Raw genomic sequence first — 19,616 nt, 5'->3', positions numbered from 1 at the left:
CGAGGTCAGTACAGGTGCATCAAAGCAGGGACCGAGAGACTGAAAAACAGCTTCTATCTCAAGGCCATCAGACTGTTAAACAGCCACCACTAACATTGAGTGGCTGCTGCCAACACACTGACTCAACTCCAGCCAATTTAATAATGGGAATTGATGTAAAATATATCACTAGACACTTTAAACAATGCCACTTAATATAATGTTTACATACCCTACATTACTCATCTCATATGTATATTTATATACTGTACTCTATATCATCTACTGCATCTTTATGTAATACATGTATCACTAGCCACTTTAAACTATGCCACTTTGTTTACATATGTATATACTGTACTCGATACCATCTACTCTATCTTGCCTATGCCGTTCTGTACCATCACTCATTCATATATCTTTATGTACATATTATTTATCCTTTTACACTTGTGTGTATAAGGTAGTAGTTGTGGAATTGTTAGGTTAGATTACTCATTGGTTATTACTGCAGTGTCGGAACTAGAAGCACAAGCATTTCGCTACACACGCATTAACATCTGCTAACCAAAATCCAGCACACAGCAATACAGTCTCCATAGACAATCAATGGCAGTAGAATGGCCTTACTGAAGAGCTCAGTGACTTTCAGCGTGGCACCGTCATAGTTTGCCACCTTTCCAACAAGTCAGTTCATCAAATTTCTGCCCTGCTAGAGCTGCCCCGGTCTACTGTACAGTAAGTGCTGTTATTGTGAAGTGGAAACGTCTAGGAGCAACAACGGCTCAGACGTGAATTGGTATGCCACACAAGCTCACAGAACGGACCGCCGAGCGCTGAAGCGCATAAAAATCACCTGTCCTTGGTTACAACACTCACTACCGAGTTCCAAACTGCCTCTGGAAGCAAGGTCAGCACAATAACTGTTCGTCGTGAACTTCATGAAAGGGGTTTCCATGGCCGAGTAGCTGCACACAAGCCTAAGATCACCATGTGCAATGCCAAGCGTTGGCTGGACTGGTGTTAAGCTAGCCGCCATTGGACTCTGGAGTGATGAATCACGCTTCACCTTCTGGCTGTTCAACGGACCAATCTGGGTTTGGGATAGGCCAGGAGAATGCTACCTGCTCGAATATATAGTGCCAACTGTAAAGTTTAGTGGAGGAGGATTAATGGTCTGGGGCTGTTTTTTATGGTTCGGGCTAGGCTCCTTAGTTCCAGTGAAGGGAAATCTTAATGCTACAGCATAAAATTACATTCTAAACAATTCTGTGCTTCCAACTTTGGGGATGGCCCTTTCCTGTTTCAGCAGGACAATGCCCCCATGCACAAAGCGAAGTCCATACAGAAATAGTTTGTTGAGATCGGTGTGGAAGAACTTGACTGGCCTGCACAGAGCCCTGACCTCAAGCCCATCGAACACCTTTGGGATGAATTGGAACGCCAACTGCGAGCCAGGCCTAATCGCCCAACATCAGTGCCCGACCTTACTAATGATTGTGGCTGAATGGAAGCAAGTCCCTGTAGCAATGGTCCAACATCGAGTGGAAAGCCTTCCAGAAGAGTTGAGGATGTTATAGCAGCAAAGGGGGACCAACTCCATATTAATGCCCATGATTTGGGAATGAGCTGTTCGACGAGCAGGTGTCCACATACGTTTGGTCATGTAGTGTATATTAGTGCTTTATTTTTCATCTTTATTTATATATATATATATTTTTACATATGTTTGAATTTTTCTTCCACTTTGATAAGAGTATTTTGTGTATATCGTTGACAACAAATTACAATTACTATTATTCGACCATGCTGGTCAGTTATGAACATTTGAACATCTTGGCCATGTTCTGTTATAATCTCCACCCGGCACAGCCAGAAGAGGACTGGCCACCCCACATATGCTCTCTCTAATTCTCTCTTTCTTTCTCTCTCTCTGAGGACCTGAGCCCTAGGACCGTGCCCCAGGACTACCTGACATGATGACTCCTTGCTGTCCCCAGTCCACCTGACTGTGCTGCTGCTCCAGTTTCAACTGTTCTGCCTTATTATTATTCGACCATGCTGGTCATTTATGAACATTTGAACATCTTGGCCATGTTCTGTTATAATCTCCACCTGGCACAGCCAGAAGAGGACTGGCCACCCCACATAGCCTGGTTCCTCTCTAGGTTTCTTCCTAGGTTTTGGCCTTCTAGGGAGTTTTTCCTAGCCACCGTGCTTCTACACCTGCATTGCTTGCTGTTTGGGGTTTTAGGCTGGGTTTCGCCATCACGGTTGACAACTCCATTGTGTCCTGGAGTTGTCCTGGAGTTGTCATTGTGTCCTCCTCCCAGAGCGCTAAGAACCTTGGCGTGATCCTGGACAACACCCTGTCGTTCTCAACTAACATCAAGGCGGTGGCCCGTTCCTGTAGGTTCATGCTCTACAACATCCGCAGAGTACCACCCTGCCTCACACAGGAAGCGGCGCAGGTCCTAATCCAGGCACTTGTCATCTCCCGTCTGGATTACTGCAACTCACTGTTGGCTGGGCTCCCTGCCTGTGCCATTAAACCCCTACAACTCATCCAGAACGCCGCAGCCCGTCTAGTGTTCAACCTTCCCAAGTTCTCTCACGTCACCCCGCTCCTCCGCTCCCTCCACTGTCTTCCAGTTGAAGCTCGCATCCGCTACAAGACCATGGTGCTTGCCTACGGAGCTGTGAGGGGAACGGCACCTCAGTACCTCCAGGCTCTGATCAGGCCCTACACCCAAACAAGGGCACTGCGTTCATCCACCTCTGGCCTGCTCGCCTCCCTACCACTGAGGAAGTACAGTTCCCGCTCAGCCCAGTCAAAACTGTTCGCTGCTCTGGCCCCCCAATGGTGGAACAAACTCCCTCACGACGCCAGGACAGCGGAGTCAATCACCACCTTCCGGAGACACCTGAAACCCCACCTCTTTAAGGAATACCTAGGATAGGATAAAGTAATCCCTCTCACCCCCCTTAAAAGATTTAGATGCACTACTGTTCCACTGGATGTCATAAGGTGAATGCACCAATTTGTAAGTCGCTCTGGATAAGAGCGTCTGCTAAATGACTTAAATGTAAATGTAAATGTTTCTGTACAGCACTTTGAGATATCAGCTGATGTACGAAGGGCTATATAAATCAATTTGATTTGATTTGAATTAAATACATTTTAATCCCACTTTGTAATAACAAAATGTGGCAAAGTTCAAGTGTGAATACTTTCTGAAGGCAACTGTATTACTGCACTATAGGAGCTAGAAACACAACTATTCCTCTACACCTGCGATAACATCTTCAAATCATAGCTTTAACCAAAAATACTGAATACTGTATAAACTCCTCATTTCCCCTAGTTGCTCCCTGATACTGTATTGTGACCCAGAAAACAAGATGATTATCTCTCCAAGATCATTTTAAAAACTACGTTTGAGAGGGCCAGGAACAAGAGACAAGAGGAGCCAAACAGTAGATGACAGAAGCAGAGTTGGAGGTACTGTTCTCATCTGTGCTCCTTTGTTCTCAACATTAGCCAGATGCTGCAATTAGACAACAAAGCCGGACCAATTACTGCAACCCAGGGGGACGTGCTGCTACGGACTAAATAACACACTGCCAGATCACAGAGGATCTAAGAAGCAATATCCTTATAGAGCAATGTTCTCCTTCTTAAGAGACATGACCACGTGCTTTGATAATCAGTGAGGACACTGAGACTGAGTGACACTGGCAGTGACAGGAATTTTCCTGAGTTTGTGACTTAACCAGGGAAAACTCCAGGCCATAGTTATATGTCTATGGCCCTGAATTTTCACCTGGTCATTGTAAATTGGCCCAGCATCCTCCGGGTTTGGCCGGGGTAGGCCGCCATTGTAAATAAGAATTTGTTCTTATTAACTGACTTGCCTAGTTAAATAAAGGTTCAATAAAAATCATTTTCTTTTTTTGTTAAATGGCTTAGACCTCATTGACGGCCTGGGATGAGTTGGAAGGTGTACCTACCTTCTCCTGGTACTGGCGCCGGGATGAGTCCAGGGACTGGATAAGGGCGGTGGCATGGCCGATGAACATGGCGTAGCAGGTGGCTCCCACGATCATACTGAGCATGGTCAACCAGATATCAGACATGCTCTCTGGGGCTTGGCGCCCATAACCGATACACAGCATGTGACTCATGGCTTTGAACAGGGCAAAGGAGTACAGCTCGCTCCACGAGTCATTCTGTTGGGAGAGAAAGAGCAGGGTTTCTATTACAAAAGAGTGCATTATAGAGAAAGAGTAACACTGCAATAAAACCACATTTTCAATATCACTGTGCCGAACAAGACTACGGTCAACCTAAAACTCTCAAATTCTAAGGCTTCAGTGAGAAATGAAAAGATAGTGGAAAGACAGAGAGAGAAAGATGGAGATAGAGAGAGGCAATAAAAGAAAGTGTGTGAAAGAAAGCTGCAATCCCACTTCTGTAGTAGCTAAGACATTATGACTCCATTGTGCTAGCAAGCTGCTTGTTGAAGGCCTAATCACTCCAGCACAGTGCTGTTGGTTCAGGTGTAGAAGGCCACTTCAGACTGGGCTCTAATGAGGAGCCACTCTGCCTTTGATTTGTCTATACAGTGAGACTAGAGAAATGTTAAACACTCTCTCCTCAGCCCGCTAACAGCAACACTGACTAAGAAACGCTGCCTGGCTACAGGTGTAATCCTTTAGAGTGATGTCACTGCTTCTACTCAGCTAATTGTAGGACTGTTGGTTCGGAGTTAGACTGTCCTAGCTGTACAAAGCAGAGCCAAAGAGAGCAGTCCCAACTGTCATTGATTGACTCCTTCTGGATTGGATTGTATCCGTTTTGAATTTCACTCGACCCCATTTGCATTCCATTAAAAATGATTTTGTTGGGAAATGGTTCAGGGGGAAATAAAGGGAAATGTGAGGGAGGCATCAGATTGTTTTAAAATGTGACAGAGGGACGTGGATGGAAGGAAATAATGGGACGGTGATAGATAGGTGCTGATCTTGGGGGCACTCAGCACTGCCAACGGATGTGTATGCATGTGTGCTCATATGGCCCTTCCTCTCTCTCTCTGTGCTAGGGGCAGCTTCAGCCCCCGACTTCAAATCAATTTACGGGCTTTATTGGCATGGGAAACATATGTTAACATTGCCAAAGCAAGAGAACTAAACAATAAACAAAAGTGGAATAAACAATACAAATGAACAGTAAACATTACACTCACAAAAGTTCCAAAACAATAAAGACATTACAAATGTCATATGTGTAAATAGTTAAAGTACAAAAGGGAAAATAATTCAACATAAATATGGGTTGTATTTACAACGGTGTTCTTCACTGGTTGCACTTTTCTTGTGGCAACAGGTCACAAATCTTGATGCTGTGATGGCACACCCTGGTATTTCACTCAATAGATATGGGAGTTTATAACAATTGGGTTTGTTTTCTAATAGCATTCTAGTTTGATAATAGCATTCTAGTTTGGTCAGTTAGTTTGGTCAGTTTTTTTCTTAATTCTTTCCAATGTGTCAAGTAATTATCTTTTTGTTTTCTCATGATTTGGCTGGGTCTAATTGTGTTATATTCTCCAGGACCAGCTTGCTTAGGGGACTCAGATTAATATTTCTGTAGGTGATGGCTTTGTTATGGAAGGTTTGGGAATCGCTTCCTTTTAGGTGGTTGTAGAATTTAACGTATCTTTTCTGGATTTGGATCATTAACGGATATCGGCCTAATTCTGCCCTGCATGCATTATTTGGTGTTTTACGTTGTATCCAGAGGATATTTTTGCAGAATTCTACATGCAGTCTCAATTTGGTGTTTGTCCCATTATTGGTTGGTGAGCGGACCCCTGACCTCACAACCATAAAGGGCAATGGGTTCTATAAATGATTCAAGTATTTTTAGCCTGACCCTAATTGCTAGGTCAAATTTTATGTTCCTTTTGATGGCATAGTAGGCCCCTCTTGCCTTGTCTCTACGATCGTTCACAGCTTTGTGGAAGTTATGTGTGGCGCTGATGTTTAGACCAAGGTATGTATAGTTTTTGTGTGCTCCAGGGCAACGGTGTCTAGATGGCATTTGTATTTGTGGTCCTGGCAACTTGACCTTTTTTGGAACACCGCGATTTTTGTCTTACTGTCAGGGCCCAGATCTGACAGAATCTGTGCAGAAGCTGTAGGTGCTGCTGTGGGCCCTCCTTGGTTGGGGACAGAAGCACCAGATCATCAGCAAACAGTAGACACTTGACTTCAGATTCTAGTAGGGTGAGGACGGGGGCTGCAGTTCTAGTGGACGGGGGCTACAGCAGACCCTCAAGCCAAATTGAGTCAAAAGCTTTTTTGAAATCAACAAAGCATGAGAAGACTTGACCTTTGTTTTGGTTTGTTTGTCAATTAGGGTGTGCAGGGTGAATAAGTGGTCTGTTGTAAGGTAATTTTGTAAAAAGCCAGTTTGACATTTGCTCAGTACATTGTTTTCATTGAGGAAATGTGTGAGTCTGCTGTTAATGATAATGCAGAGGATTTTCCCAAGGTTGCTCTCTCTCTCTAACTCTCTCTCTGGTCTATCAGCATGCTGCCTACAGAGTGTGCCTGCCAGGCAAACACCAGCAGCAGCCCCTCACAAAGCTCTGAGATGGAAATAAACACGCACATTCATGCACACACATACACTATGTGCAAGGAAACACACTCATCCATCTAATGGAAGATGAAGCCCCAATAAAAAAAAAATCTATCAGTATGGTGTATACTCACAATCACCAGGCCTATTTGACATATGAGTTTAGGTAGCAAATAACTGTGCCAGAGCCAGAGGTAACGGTACAAACATGGATGAAAAAGGGCCACTATTGGAGGCATGTTGTAGCGAGCTGCTCTGGCTCGGCCCGCTCGCTGTAGCTTATCTGAATTTACAGGATTTTATACTAACGTCTCTATGCTGCCTCACACACCACACACACACACACACACACACACACACACACACACACACACACACACACACACACACACACACACACACACACACACACACACACACACACACACACACACACACACACAGAGTGTCTGTGATCTATAAACCCAGTCCCCAGTGCAGATGACTGAACAACCTCCACTGCACTGACACATTCATTTCCTATGTGTCTCGGTAGGACAATACCAATATTTACCCACCATGCTGTGTGTGTGTGTGTGTGTGTGTGTGTGTGTGTGTGTGTGTGTGTGTGTGTGTGTGTGTGTGTGTGTGTGTGTGTGTGTGTGTGTGTGTGTGTGTGTGTGTGTGTGTGTGTGTGTGTGTGTGTGTGTGTGTGTGTGTGTAATGGTTGCTGTGGCTCGGAGTTTACGTGTAACCTCTTCAGCTACATTTACCATATTAGCTGCCTTAACTGGTATGGGCATTTTTGCCAACCCTAAGGGCCAGGTGTAGGCATGGTAGGATGCTTGAAATATTAATGATCAGCTACTGTGTGTGTGTGTGAGTGAGTTCTTGTCTGATGCTGCAGGGGTTAAAGATAAAGAGACAGTGATATAACACACACATCAGTCAAGTATACTTTGTGTGTGTGTGTGCATGCACACGTTCGCACGCGTGTGTAAGTGCATATGTCATTCATATGAGTAATTGTATTTCCCATGGCTGTTCTGCGTCCTCTAACCGGATGATCCCTGGCAAGGGATTCGGATTACTCTACCCAGATCCAGGGATTTATTATAATTCCATTGATCTAAGACCTATACAGTATACGGTACATCAAATGAAAGCACCTGGCCCTGAATTACATAACAGAGGGCACATTTTTTATTTGATTTAATTTGATCAGCCTGCTGTAAACTTAAATCCTGGCTTATAGCAGAACAGTCTGTGTCAATGGTCAGATCAGGGAGGGTCAGGTAACGCATACTAACATGATGACTGACTGTTTGATGGAGAGACCTTCTGGCAATTCTCTCCCACAGGGCCTAAAGCTAGTCGGCAGAAAGCCTCTCACACCTGAGTCTACAACAAGAACTCAAAGGGTTAAGTTTAGGTCCAAGTGGTTAAAGTTAGGGCTATGGCTTGGGGAAGGCATAAAACAAAAATGTGTGTGTATTTCTCTCTGTTCTCTGAGCAGCATGGAGGTTGCAGAGCTTGCCGTGTAGGGGAGCGGGATGCAGTGAGTAGTCAGGCAGCCACTCAAAGTGAACAAGTCTCGAGTGACATGGAGATGGATCATTTAACGCTGCGTCTTTCATTTGAAGCCATTCGCCTCTGGAGAGATGATGACCTTGATTGCTGGGATATGCCTGCTCTCAGGCTGCAACTGATCACCGGGACAACTGTTCTCAGGGAAACTGGCGCGGAGTACACACAGAGAGAGAGCCCAGCTCTGAGCAACGTAAAGGGACCGAGATGCGTGTGTTCGTGTGTGTTTTCTCTTTATTTTTTTATTTAACCTTCATTTTGGCAGGATGTCATGCTGAGACCAAGGTCCCTTTTACAGATTCCTGTACACACATCAATACACGATACACATCAATATTCTGAGTCACATCAACACACATTAATATAGACATTAATCTTCACATCAATACACTAAAATCTAAACACAATCATAGAAAACAAACACATTCTTCAGTAAAAAGGTCCTCAGTCAGCCGTTTCAATTGCCTTAGAGTCACCAATTCGTCACATTTTAGAGAGCCTTGGAGATTATTCAACAAGGAAGGTGCGAAAAAACTAAAAGCAGATTTACAGAATCTCCCAGGTTAGCTATTCCTGAGACTGGGTCTGGTATATTGTACGTCTGTAAGTTAACAATGAAGTAAGGTAGGCAGAAGTTTATGCAGAAGGGTTTATAAACATAAAGAGTGCAAAGCATCGATCTACAACTTCAAAGAGGGCCAGCCTACTTTCTGATACAGAATGCAGTGAGGTGTACTGAACCCATCCCCTTACTAAAGTGTAGTGAGCTATGGATGAGTTACTTCAGACTTCTTTTGAGGTAGATTGGTAGATTTTCCAGACCCAGATTAAATCTACTCCTGGACTATAAAGCATCCTCAGTGGAGAATCTCAATCTGAAAGTGTTTTTAGTCCAGGAATAGGCTTAATCTGTGTCTCAACCTGGCCTCAGGGCAATTCATGAGATTCCGTATGTAAATCTGTTCTCTTCCATTTAGTACGATACATTACATTACATTTAGTACCTTACGTTACATTATGAATGGAATAGTGGTCGTGCAATATCATATTAATTAGAGGACGTATAGTATCATATGTCTTACCCCAGTCGTACAATAGCATACGAATTGGATGATGTAACTTATCATACGTCTTGGAGGACATTTGGAGACTCCTCAGTGGAGGAAGGGGACGACCATCCTCCTCAATGAATTTCATAAAAATGTAATAGTGAAACATTAAAATATTTTTATTTTTAGATAAAAACTATACTAAATATATTCACATCACCAAATAAAACACACTGTTTTGCAATGAAGGTCTACAGTATCCTCAGCAGCATTCTGTAGGGTAGCACCATGGTGTAGCACGAGGACAACTAACTTCTATCCTCCTCTGGGTACATTGACTTCAATACAAAACCTAGAAGGCTCATGGTTCTCACCCTCTTCCATAGACTTACACAGTAATTATGACAACTTCCGGAGGACGTCCTCCAACCTCTCAGAGCTCTTGCAGCATGAACTGACATGTTGTCCACCCAATCAAAGCTTCAGAGAATTTATCTAGTACTGAAAGCATAAGCTACATCTTGCTAGCGCTACAGTTCATAAAATGTGATGAGTAGTTGACTCAAATAGGGAGAAAGACAACAGTTTTGAACACATTAATTTCTTCCAAAATTAAGGAGAAGCGAGAGAGAGAGCTAGCTATATTTCATAGTATAGATTTTCTTCACTTCACTTTCACCTTCTTAGCTAGCATCGAATGCAGCAAGCTAGTTTAGCTTACTCAAACACCTGGAACAAACAGAAAGGGATGCTATGTTAGCTAGCTGACTATGGCAATCCAACACTAGAACTCTTCCACCAGTTTAACCGCTAAATTGCTTGCAGCTGAGTGTACACTGTGCTGCATGATTGTAGCTGGTTTACTAACGCGTTACTTCTACTAGCTATGTTGACTATGACGTGACAATGATGTAGGCTGTGTGTAGTGGTTAGCAGTCATGATATGCAGGTTGCAAATGTTTTTTCGCCTGGTCACAGACAGCTGATGTGTTTAGGTAAATTATCTAAACACGTCTGGTCCACAAGTGAAGGAAAAAGGTGAAAGGAGGAGAGAATATAGATAGATGTGAGAAGGAATTATATATACAACAAGCTGTTTGTAAGTGGCTGCTATGAAAGTGATCTGTGTTTGCACATGATCAGGGGTGTATTCATCGTTGAAAAACGTTTCTTAACGGAAGCAATCCAAATGGAGATAAACATACCTGAATTTGTCCAATAGAAACTCTCATTTGCAACTGTTGGACTAATGATTATAACCTAGATGCAGGCAAGAGTGTGCAATCCGGTATTGAATGTGTCACTGTCTGTCACCTTGATTACAAAAAATGATCATGACCTGTGCACCCACGTTGCAAACTTTCATTCATAGGCTAGGTTGTAGCAATCTCTTGATGGGTACTGGGAAAATTTTAGTATCATGTAGTAGCCTAAACCTATCGATGTTACATTGAGCTGGGCTAGTGGGATATGAATGATAGTCATCTAATGTGCTATAATACAAATAAGGCTATGTTCAAGTGGAGGAAAGGATGAAACAGAGTCTGTCTGTGCCACCAGTAAGTACAGATAGTATGATAAATCCCCTCGCACAGTCCCTGCAGCCGGATAACTTTCTCATAGCTTATGGAAGGAAATGCTGTAGGAATGCTCAACCGGTGCTCATTCAGCCAACAGAAACTTTCAACCAGTTCTCCCCATTAAGCAGCGAGTCGGAGTCAGAGGCCGAGCCTTCTCTGGTCTCTACACCTCCCATTACGGGGTCTGGGACGCCGAAGCCTCCCACCATTAGCTCTGACAAATTGAAAACCCTAGTCATCAGCGACTCCATTACCCGCAGTATTAGACTTAAAACGAATCATCCAGCGATCATACATTGTTTACCAGGGGGCAGGGCTACCGACATTAAGGCTAATCTGAAGATGGTGCTGGCTAAAGCTAAAACTGGCGAGTGTAGAGACTATAGAGGGGTATTGTTATCCACCAAAGATGTTAGGATGAAACAGTCAGAGGTCACCAAGCGCAACATAGCTTCAGCGTGTAAATTAGCCAGAAAGATGTGTCGTCATCGAGTAATTGTCTCTGGCCCCCTACCAGTTAGGGGGAGTGATGAGCTCTACAACAGAGTCTCACAACTCAAACGCTGGCTGAAAACTGTTTTCTGCCCCTCCCAATAGGTAGAATTTGTAAATAATTGGCCCTCTTTCTGGGACTCACCCACAAACAGGGCCGCCCCCAGGTGGTAAAGGTAGGTAACAACACATCCGACACGCTGATCCTCAACACAGGGGCCCCTCAAGGGTGCGTGCTCAGTCGACTCCTGTACTCCCTGTTCACTAATGACTGCACGGCCAGGGACGACTCCAACACCATCATCAAGTTTTGCCAATGACACAACAGTGGTAGGCCTGATCACTGACAATAATGAGACATCCTATAGGGAGGAGGTTAGAGACCTGGCTGTGTGGTGCCAGAACAACAACCTCTCCCTCTACGTGATCAAGACAAAGGAGATGATTCTGGACTACAGGAAAAAGAGGACCGAGCATGCTCCCATTCTCATCGACGGGGCTGCAGTGGAGCAGGTTGAGAACTTCAAGTTCCTTGGTGTCCACATCACCAACAAACTAACATGGTCCGAGCACACCAAGACAGTTGTGAAGAGGGCACGACAAAACCTATTCCCCCTCAGGAGACTGAAAATATTTGGCTTGGGTCCTCAGATCCTCAAAAGGTTCTACAGCTACCATCTACCATCGAGAGCATCCTGACTCGTTGCATCACTGCCTGGTATGGCAACTGCTCGGCCTCTGACTGCAAGGCACTACAGAGGGTAGTGCGAACAGCCCAGTACATCACTGGGGCCAAGCTTCCTGCCATCCAGGACCTCTATACGAGGCGGTGTCAGAGGAAAGCCCTAAAAATTGTCAAAGACTCCAGCCACTCTAGTCATAGACTGTTCTCTCTGCTTGCCGTGTGGCAAGCGGCACTATTCAGCAAGCGGTACTGTTCTCTCTGCTACCGCAGGGCAAGCGGACAAGGCTCCGCTGATAGCCAGGTGTAGCAGTGGTAAGGTTTTGGGACTGCTGTTGGTACTGCTGTTGGGACAGCTTTATGTTGGTCCTAACAGTTTGTGGGTACCGTTTGTCACCGTTATAGTGTGATTCATGTATTGTTTAGTGTTGTGTTGTGTAGTGATTTTGCTGGCATGCACACCCCAATATATATATTTTTTGCCCCACCAATATTTACATGCTAAAATTGCCGCAGCTCCTATGTAAACCTTCTGTCTTCAGTAGCCAGAGAAAATGTAACACCTCATACTTTCGTAGATGCAAACATTAACGTAAAATACCAAACGTATGTCCAGTGAGTCCAGTCTGGTATACGGGAACAGGCCCCTAGAGTACGGAATGGATCTAAAATCTAGAGCAGGGTTGTCAAACATACAGCCCGCGGGGAAAACAAAACCCAGTATACTTTTAAATTACTAAAACCAAATCGAAACTCTAGAAATAATAGTGGACTTAAATTCATACAGTCTCTTGACTGTGTCCAGCTCACAATAATCACAGAAATGAAAGCTAGACATTCAGGGAGCGAAAATTCAAAAAACGATTGATACAGGACTATGTTTAGCATTTGGACCGCGAGGAAATGTAACCTATTTTCAGTGCAGCCCTCCGGACCTCATTGAAGACAGAATGCGGCCCTCAGGGGAAATTTGTTTGACACTCCTGCTCTAGAGTGTGTATTAATGCCGCGTTCAAAACAACTGGGAAAGGGGAACTCGGAAATCCTCGATATTCTAACTTCAGTGCATTCAAAGCAACTGAGAACTCGATTTGAGCGGTATTCCAACTCTGAATTCCAACTCGAGGACTTGGGCCTCTTTCGCGAACGCCACTTCCTGACCTGAAGATCACTGACATCATGATTTGACCTAATATTTTTCAGAGTTCCCAGTTGTTTTGAACATGGCATTAGCAGCACTTACCACCATCTTGTTAAGGGAGACCCAGCAGTCCTGGGGGAAATCCTGCAGCATGGGAACCAGGAACTGCAAACAGCCATCCCAGTGACACAGCAGCAACATCATACCAATCAGGTTGAAGATACGCATCACTGCACTGGCCAGGTCATAGGTCATATGGAAGATCTGTCACGAGAGGGACAGAAAGAGAGGACAGTCAGTGGTGTGTAACACCTTATTCATTCACAATTTCACATGGACTTAGCTTACGTTAACAAAGACAATGAACACATGATAAAAAATGTAAAAAGATGGAGCCAGATTACATTATTTGCATTATCTGGTTACAACAGGATATGGACAGGATTTGGATTCATGATTGGATTAGTTATCGAAATTCAGTAAGTAAGTTTGCCGATACCGATTATGCACAGTTGCTTTTCTGAACACACAGCTGTTGCATTTTCGTAAGTTACCTTGAGAAATGAAGCACACCAAATAACTTCTGCGATGATGCCACTAATTTCCTGCACTCATCAGGCACTAATAGCTCTGTTGAGATGAACATGATCAAGAGAGATACAGTAAGTGTGGAATGTCAAAAATCTCAATCAATCAGACATAAGACAGCTATCCTCCCTCATTCTCCCTTCCTTCCCTTCCTCCACCCACCCCTCCTCCTCTTCCTCCCTCCCTCCCCTTTCCTTCCCTCTCCAAGACCAAGGCTTGTCCTATTATGGTGAGTGTTTGTTTAGAACACCCAGCCCTGAGTGATGCACTGGTGTTGTGGTCACAGCCTTGTAAACACTTCTCAGCTGTGGCCCTTTGGCTGTGGTCAAAGGGCCTGTCTCCCTATCGTGCAAGTGTGCATGCGTGTGTGTTCCAGAAAAGCCCTGCAGGAGAACCAATTAAGCCCCCAAAAACATAAGACCAAAAGGCTACCACACCTGAGACAGGAGAAGTTGCCCTATATAGTAACTAGGCCATTAACACCCCTCTACGAAGACAGGGGAGAGAAGAGATGCTCCCGACTGTTGTTTACAATGTAGAGCTCCAACAGAGTGTGAACCAGGCGATTCAGTCATCTTACAAGACCTCACTCACGCCAACTAAAACACTAAAACTAGTGGTAACTGAGCTGCCAATACCTTAAAGGAGACAGCACCTTAACTTTGCTGGAGGTTTGAAACACATGGTTGTGAGGGTATTGGGACAGATTTAAGGTGTGCTGAAACATTCACCGTGAGGTGTTCTGAAACATGAAATGGTACCACACACCACCTAATCAGGAGATGTGCAACACCTTGCCAGAGGCTGGGAAAAGTTTAAAAACACTATTATGGTGTTTCAAGTCCTGTGTACTGCAGAATTAGTTCCCTTCTCTTTTGGTGTTGTTCCCTCCTGTTATTGTATATTCCCTGCTCTTATATGGTGCATTTTTTAAATATTTTTTAAATGTTTTTACTAGGCACGTCAGTTAAGAACAAATTCTTATTTTCAATGACAGCCTAATGGGTTAACTGCCTGTTCAGGGGCAGAATGACAGATTTGTACCTTGTCAGCTCAGGGGTTTGAACTTGCAACCTTCCAGTTACTAGTCCAACATTCTAACCACTAGGCTACCCTGCCACCCCACAAACTCCTCATTCCAAAATGTCAAAGTACTATGCTCAAGCAAGGGACACAAAAATATATAGTTTTGCAAAAATAAAAATACTTTTTTCCCCCATGATAATAATTGTGTACTAAATACTTTTTTCAAGTCATGATTGAAGGTTAAAATGCTTGATCATTTATTTTCTAATTATCAAATGACCACAAAACATTAACAATGTTGACTCCAAAGGAATTCTCCGGTTGAAACATTATTGAAGATTTATGATAAAAACATCCTAAAGATTGATTCTATACATCGTTTGACATGTTTCTACGAACTGTAATAGAATTGTTTTACTTTTCGTCTGGCCTGCGCGTCGTGAATTTGGATTTGTGAACTAAAGGTGCGAACAAAAAGGAGGTATTTGGACATAAATTATGGACTTTATCGAACAAATCAAACATTTATTGTGGAACTGGGATTCCTGGGAGTGCATTCTGATGAAGATCATCAAAGGTAAGTGAATATTTATAATGCTATTTATGACTTCTGTTGACTCCACAACATGGCGGATATCTGTATGGCTTGTTTTGGTCTCTGGGCGCTGTTCTCAGATTATAGCATGGTGTGCTTTTTCGGTAAAGCTTTTTGGAAATCTGACACAGAGGTTGCATTAAGGAGAAGTTTATCTAAAGTTCCATGCATAACACTTGTATCTTTTATCAATGTTTATTATGAGTATTTCTGTAAATTGATGTGGCTCTCTGCAAAATCACTGGATGTTTTGGGAGCAAAACGTTACTGAACGTAACGCGCTAATGTAAACTGAGATTTTTGGATATAAATATGAACTTTATCGAACAAAACATACATGTATTGTGTAACATGAAGTCCTATAACTGTCATCTAATGAAGATCGTCAAAATGTTAGTGATTAATTTGATCTATATTTCTGCTTTTTGGGACTCCTTGCTTTGGCTGGGAAAATGGCTGTGTTTTTCTGTGACTAGGTACTGACCTAACATAATAAGATGGTGTGCTTTCGTCGTAAAGACTTTTTGAAATCGGACACTGTGGTGGGATTAACAACAAGTTTATCTTTAAAATGGTGTAAAATACTTGTATGTTTCAGGAATTTTAATTATGAGATTTCTGTTGTTTGAATTTGGCTGTTGTCATATCGATCCCTTTAACGGGATCTCAGCCGTAAGAAGTTAACCTCTCTGGGATCATTCGGGACGCTAGCGTCCCACCTCGCCAACAGCCAGTGAAATTGCAGGGCGCCAAATTCAAAACAACAGAAATCTCATAATTAAAATTCCTCAACCATACAAGTATTTTACACCATTTTAAATATACACTTCTCATTAATCCAACCACAGTGTCCGATTTCAAAAAGGCTTTTCAGGGGAAAGCAGAACATATCATTATGTTAGGTCAGCAACTAGTCACAGAAAGCATTCAGCCATTTTCCAACCAAAGAGAGGTGTCACAAAAAGCAGAAATATAGATAAAATTAATCACTAACCCTTGACGATCTTCATCAGATGACACTCCCAGGACTCAATGTTACACAATACATGTATGTTTTGTTCGATCAAGTTAATATTTATATCCAAAAACCTCAGTTTACATTGGCGCCATGTTCAGAAATGCCTCCAAAACATCCGGAGAAATTGCAGAGAGCCACATCAAATAACAGAAATACTCATCATAAACTTTGATGAAAGATACATGTTTACATTGAACTAAAGATAAACTTGTTCTTAATGCAACCGATGTGTCAGATTTCAAAAAACCTTTTTGGCAAAAGCACAACATTCAATCATCTGAGAACAGGTTCAGCCACAAAAGCAAGCCATACAGTTACCCGCCAAATTGTGGAGTCAACAAAAGTCATAAAAAGCATTATAAATATTCACTTATCTTTGCTGATCTTCATCGGAATGCACTCCCAGGACTCCCACTTCCACAAGAAATGTTAGTTTTGTTCGATTACGTCCATATTTATGTCCAAATACCTCCGTTTTATTCCAAAGGCACAATGCGCGAGCGCAAAATCCAGACAAAAAGTCAAAAGAGTTCCATTACAGTTTGTAGAAACATATCAAACGATGTTTACAATCAATCCTTAGGGTCTTTTTATAATAAATCTTCAACCGGACAATAGCGTATTCATTACAGAGGAAAAAGAAGGAACGGCGCGCCCGCGTGACCGCACAGTAAACAACTGATTGGCCTCAGCCTAGTCCACTTGTTGAAACAGCTCTTATTCGACACCCTTCCACAATAGAAGCCTCAAACAACTTTCTCAAGACTCAAGACTTCTCAAGACTGTTGACATCTGCTGGAAGCCGTGGACGTGTAATCTGGCCCCATAGACACAGCATATTGGATAGGCAATCACTTAAATGAAACTACAAACCTCAGATTTTCCACTTCCTGGTTGGATTTGTCTCAGGTTTTCACCTGCCATATGAGTTCTGTTATACTCACAGACATCATTCAAACAGTTGTAGAAACTTCAGAGTGTTTTCTAACCAATACTACTAAACATATGCATAGACTGTATTAGCATCTGGGACAGAGTAGCAAGCAGTTTACTCTGGGCACCTTATTCATCCAAGCTACTCAATACTGCCCCCCTGTCACCAAGAAGTTAAACGACCACAAAAAAACATCTGGGTCAGATGGTTTAGACCCTTTCTTCTTTAAGGTTGCTGACCCTATCATTGCCAAGCCTATCTCTGACCTTTTCATGTGCTTATCATGTGCTTTCACCCATGGAATTAGCTGTTAGGGGGTCAAAGGTTAGGGGGGTAGGAGGACCTGAAATATTCTCCTTTTACAAAATGTGATGCTGTTTTCAAATGAAACACAATACATTGCTCTTGTTAAAGCTTTTAGAATGTATTTGTTGCAGCATTTTCTACCACTGAACATAACCATTTCAAAGATCACACCTGTCAATGATTGATATAAAAAAACAAACATGGACTTCTTCATCGAACATGAATCAACGTGCAAATTCATTAGTTTTCCAAAACACATACATTATTAAAAACATTCGTAAGTAAGATCCTCCTCTCTGGGGAGGTTCCCATTGCTTGGAAGGCAGCCACGGTTCGATCTTTATTTAAAGGGGGAGACCAAGCTGATCCTAACTGTTATAGGCCTATTTCTATGTTGCCCTGTTTATCAAAAGTGTTGGAATAATAATCAATAATCAACAGACTAGCTTTCTTGATGTCTATAGTATTCTCTCTGGAATGCAATCTGGTTTCTGCTCAGGTTATGGATGTGTCACTGCAACCTTAAATGTCCTCAATGATGTCCCCATTGCCCTTGATTCTAAGCAATGTTGTGCTGCTATTTTTATTGAATTGGCCAAAGCTTTAGATACGGTAGACCATTCCATTCTTGTGGGCCAGCTAAGGAGAATTAGTTTCTCTTCGGGCTCTTTGGCCTGGTTTGCTAACTACCTCTCTCAAATAGTGCAGTCTATAAAGTCAAAACATCTGCTGTCTCAGCCACTGCCTGTCACCAATGGGTGTACCCCAAGGCTCGATCCTGGGCCCCACGCACTTCTCAATTTACATCAACAACATAGCTCAGGCAGTAGGAAGCTCTCGCATCCGTTTATATGCAGATGATACAGTCTTATACTCAGCTGGCCCCTCCCCGGATTTTGTGTGAAACGCTCTACAACAAAGCTTAAGCTTAAGCCCTTAACCTTGTTCTGAACACCTACAAAACAAAGGAACGGGAGATACCTAGTCAGTTGTACAACTGAATGCCTTCAACTGAAATGTGTCTTCCGCATTTAACCCAAGCCCTCTGAATCAGAGAGGTGTGGGGGGCTGCCTTAATCGACATCCATGTCTTCGGTGCAAGGTGAACAGTGGGTTAACTGCCTTGCTGAGGGGCAGAATGACAGATGTTTACATTGTCAGCTCAGGGATTCAATCCATCAACCTTTCGGTTACTGGCCCAATGCTCTAACCACTAGGCTATGGTCATGTGGTTTGGTAAGAAGAATGCCACTCTCCCCACAGGTGTGATTACTACCTCTGAAGGTTTAGAGCTTGAGGTAGTCACCTCATACAAGTACTTGGGAGAATGGCAAGATGGTACACTGTCCTTCTCTCAACACATATCAAATCTGCAGGCTAAAGTTATATCTAGACTTGGTTTCCTCTATCTCTCCTCTTCCACACCAGCTGCCAAACTAACCCAGATTCAGATGACAATCCTACCCATGCTTGATTACGGAGACAAAATGTATAGATCAGCAGGTAAGGGTGCTCTCGAGCAGCTAGATGTTCTTTACTATTTTGCCATCAGATTTGCCACCAATGCTCTTTATAGGACACATCACTGCACTCTATACTCCTCTGTAAACTGGTCATCTCTGTACACCCGTAGCAAGACCAACTGGTTGATGCTTATTTATAAAACCCTCTTAGGCCCCTATCTGAGATATCTACTGCAGCCGTCATCCTTCACAAACAACACCCATTCTGCCAGTCACATTCTGTTAAAGGTCCCCAAAGCACACACATCCTTCGGTCGCTTGTCTTTTCAGTTCGCTGCAGCTAGCGACTGGAACGAGCTGCAACAAACAGTCAAACTGAACAGTTTTATCTCAATCTCTTCATTCAAAGACTCAGTCATGGACACTCTTACTGACAGTTGTAGCTGCTTTGCGTGATGTATTGTTGTCTCTACCTTCTTGCCCTTTGTGCTGTTGTCTGTGCCCAATAATGTTTGCAGCCTGTTTTGTGCTGCTACCATGTTGTGCTGCTG

The 19,616-nt window shown here is 43.2% G+C and overlaps 1 pseudogene; it reads right to left on the bottom strand.

The window, feature by feature from the left end:
* The window catches only part of LOC115109265 (potassium/sodium hyperpolarization-activated cyclic nucleotide-gated channel 2-like), a 103,484-nt pseudogene that overhangs the window by 43,001 nt on the left and 40,867 nt on the right, over nt 1-19,616 (bottom strand).

Source organism: Oncorhynchus nerka, linkage group LG25 (genome assembly GCF_034236695.1).
Source record: "Oncorhynchus nerka isolate Pitt River linkage group LG25, Oner_Uvic_2.0, whole genome shotgun sequence".
In the NCBI taxonomy this organism is placed as follows: Eukaryota; Metazoa; Chordata; class Actinopteri; order Salmoniformes; family Salmonidae; genus Oncorhynchus; species Oncorhynchus nerka.
Note: the sequence above shows the minus strand (reverse complement) of the source record. Positions and strands in the feature narration are given on the sequence as shown.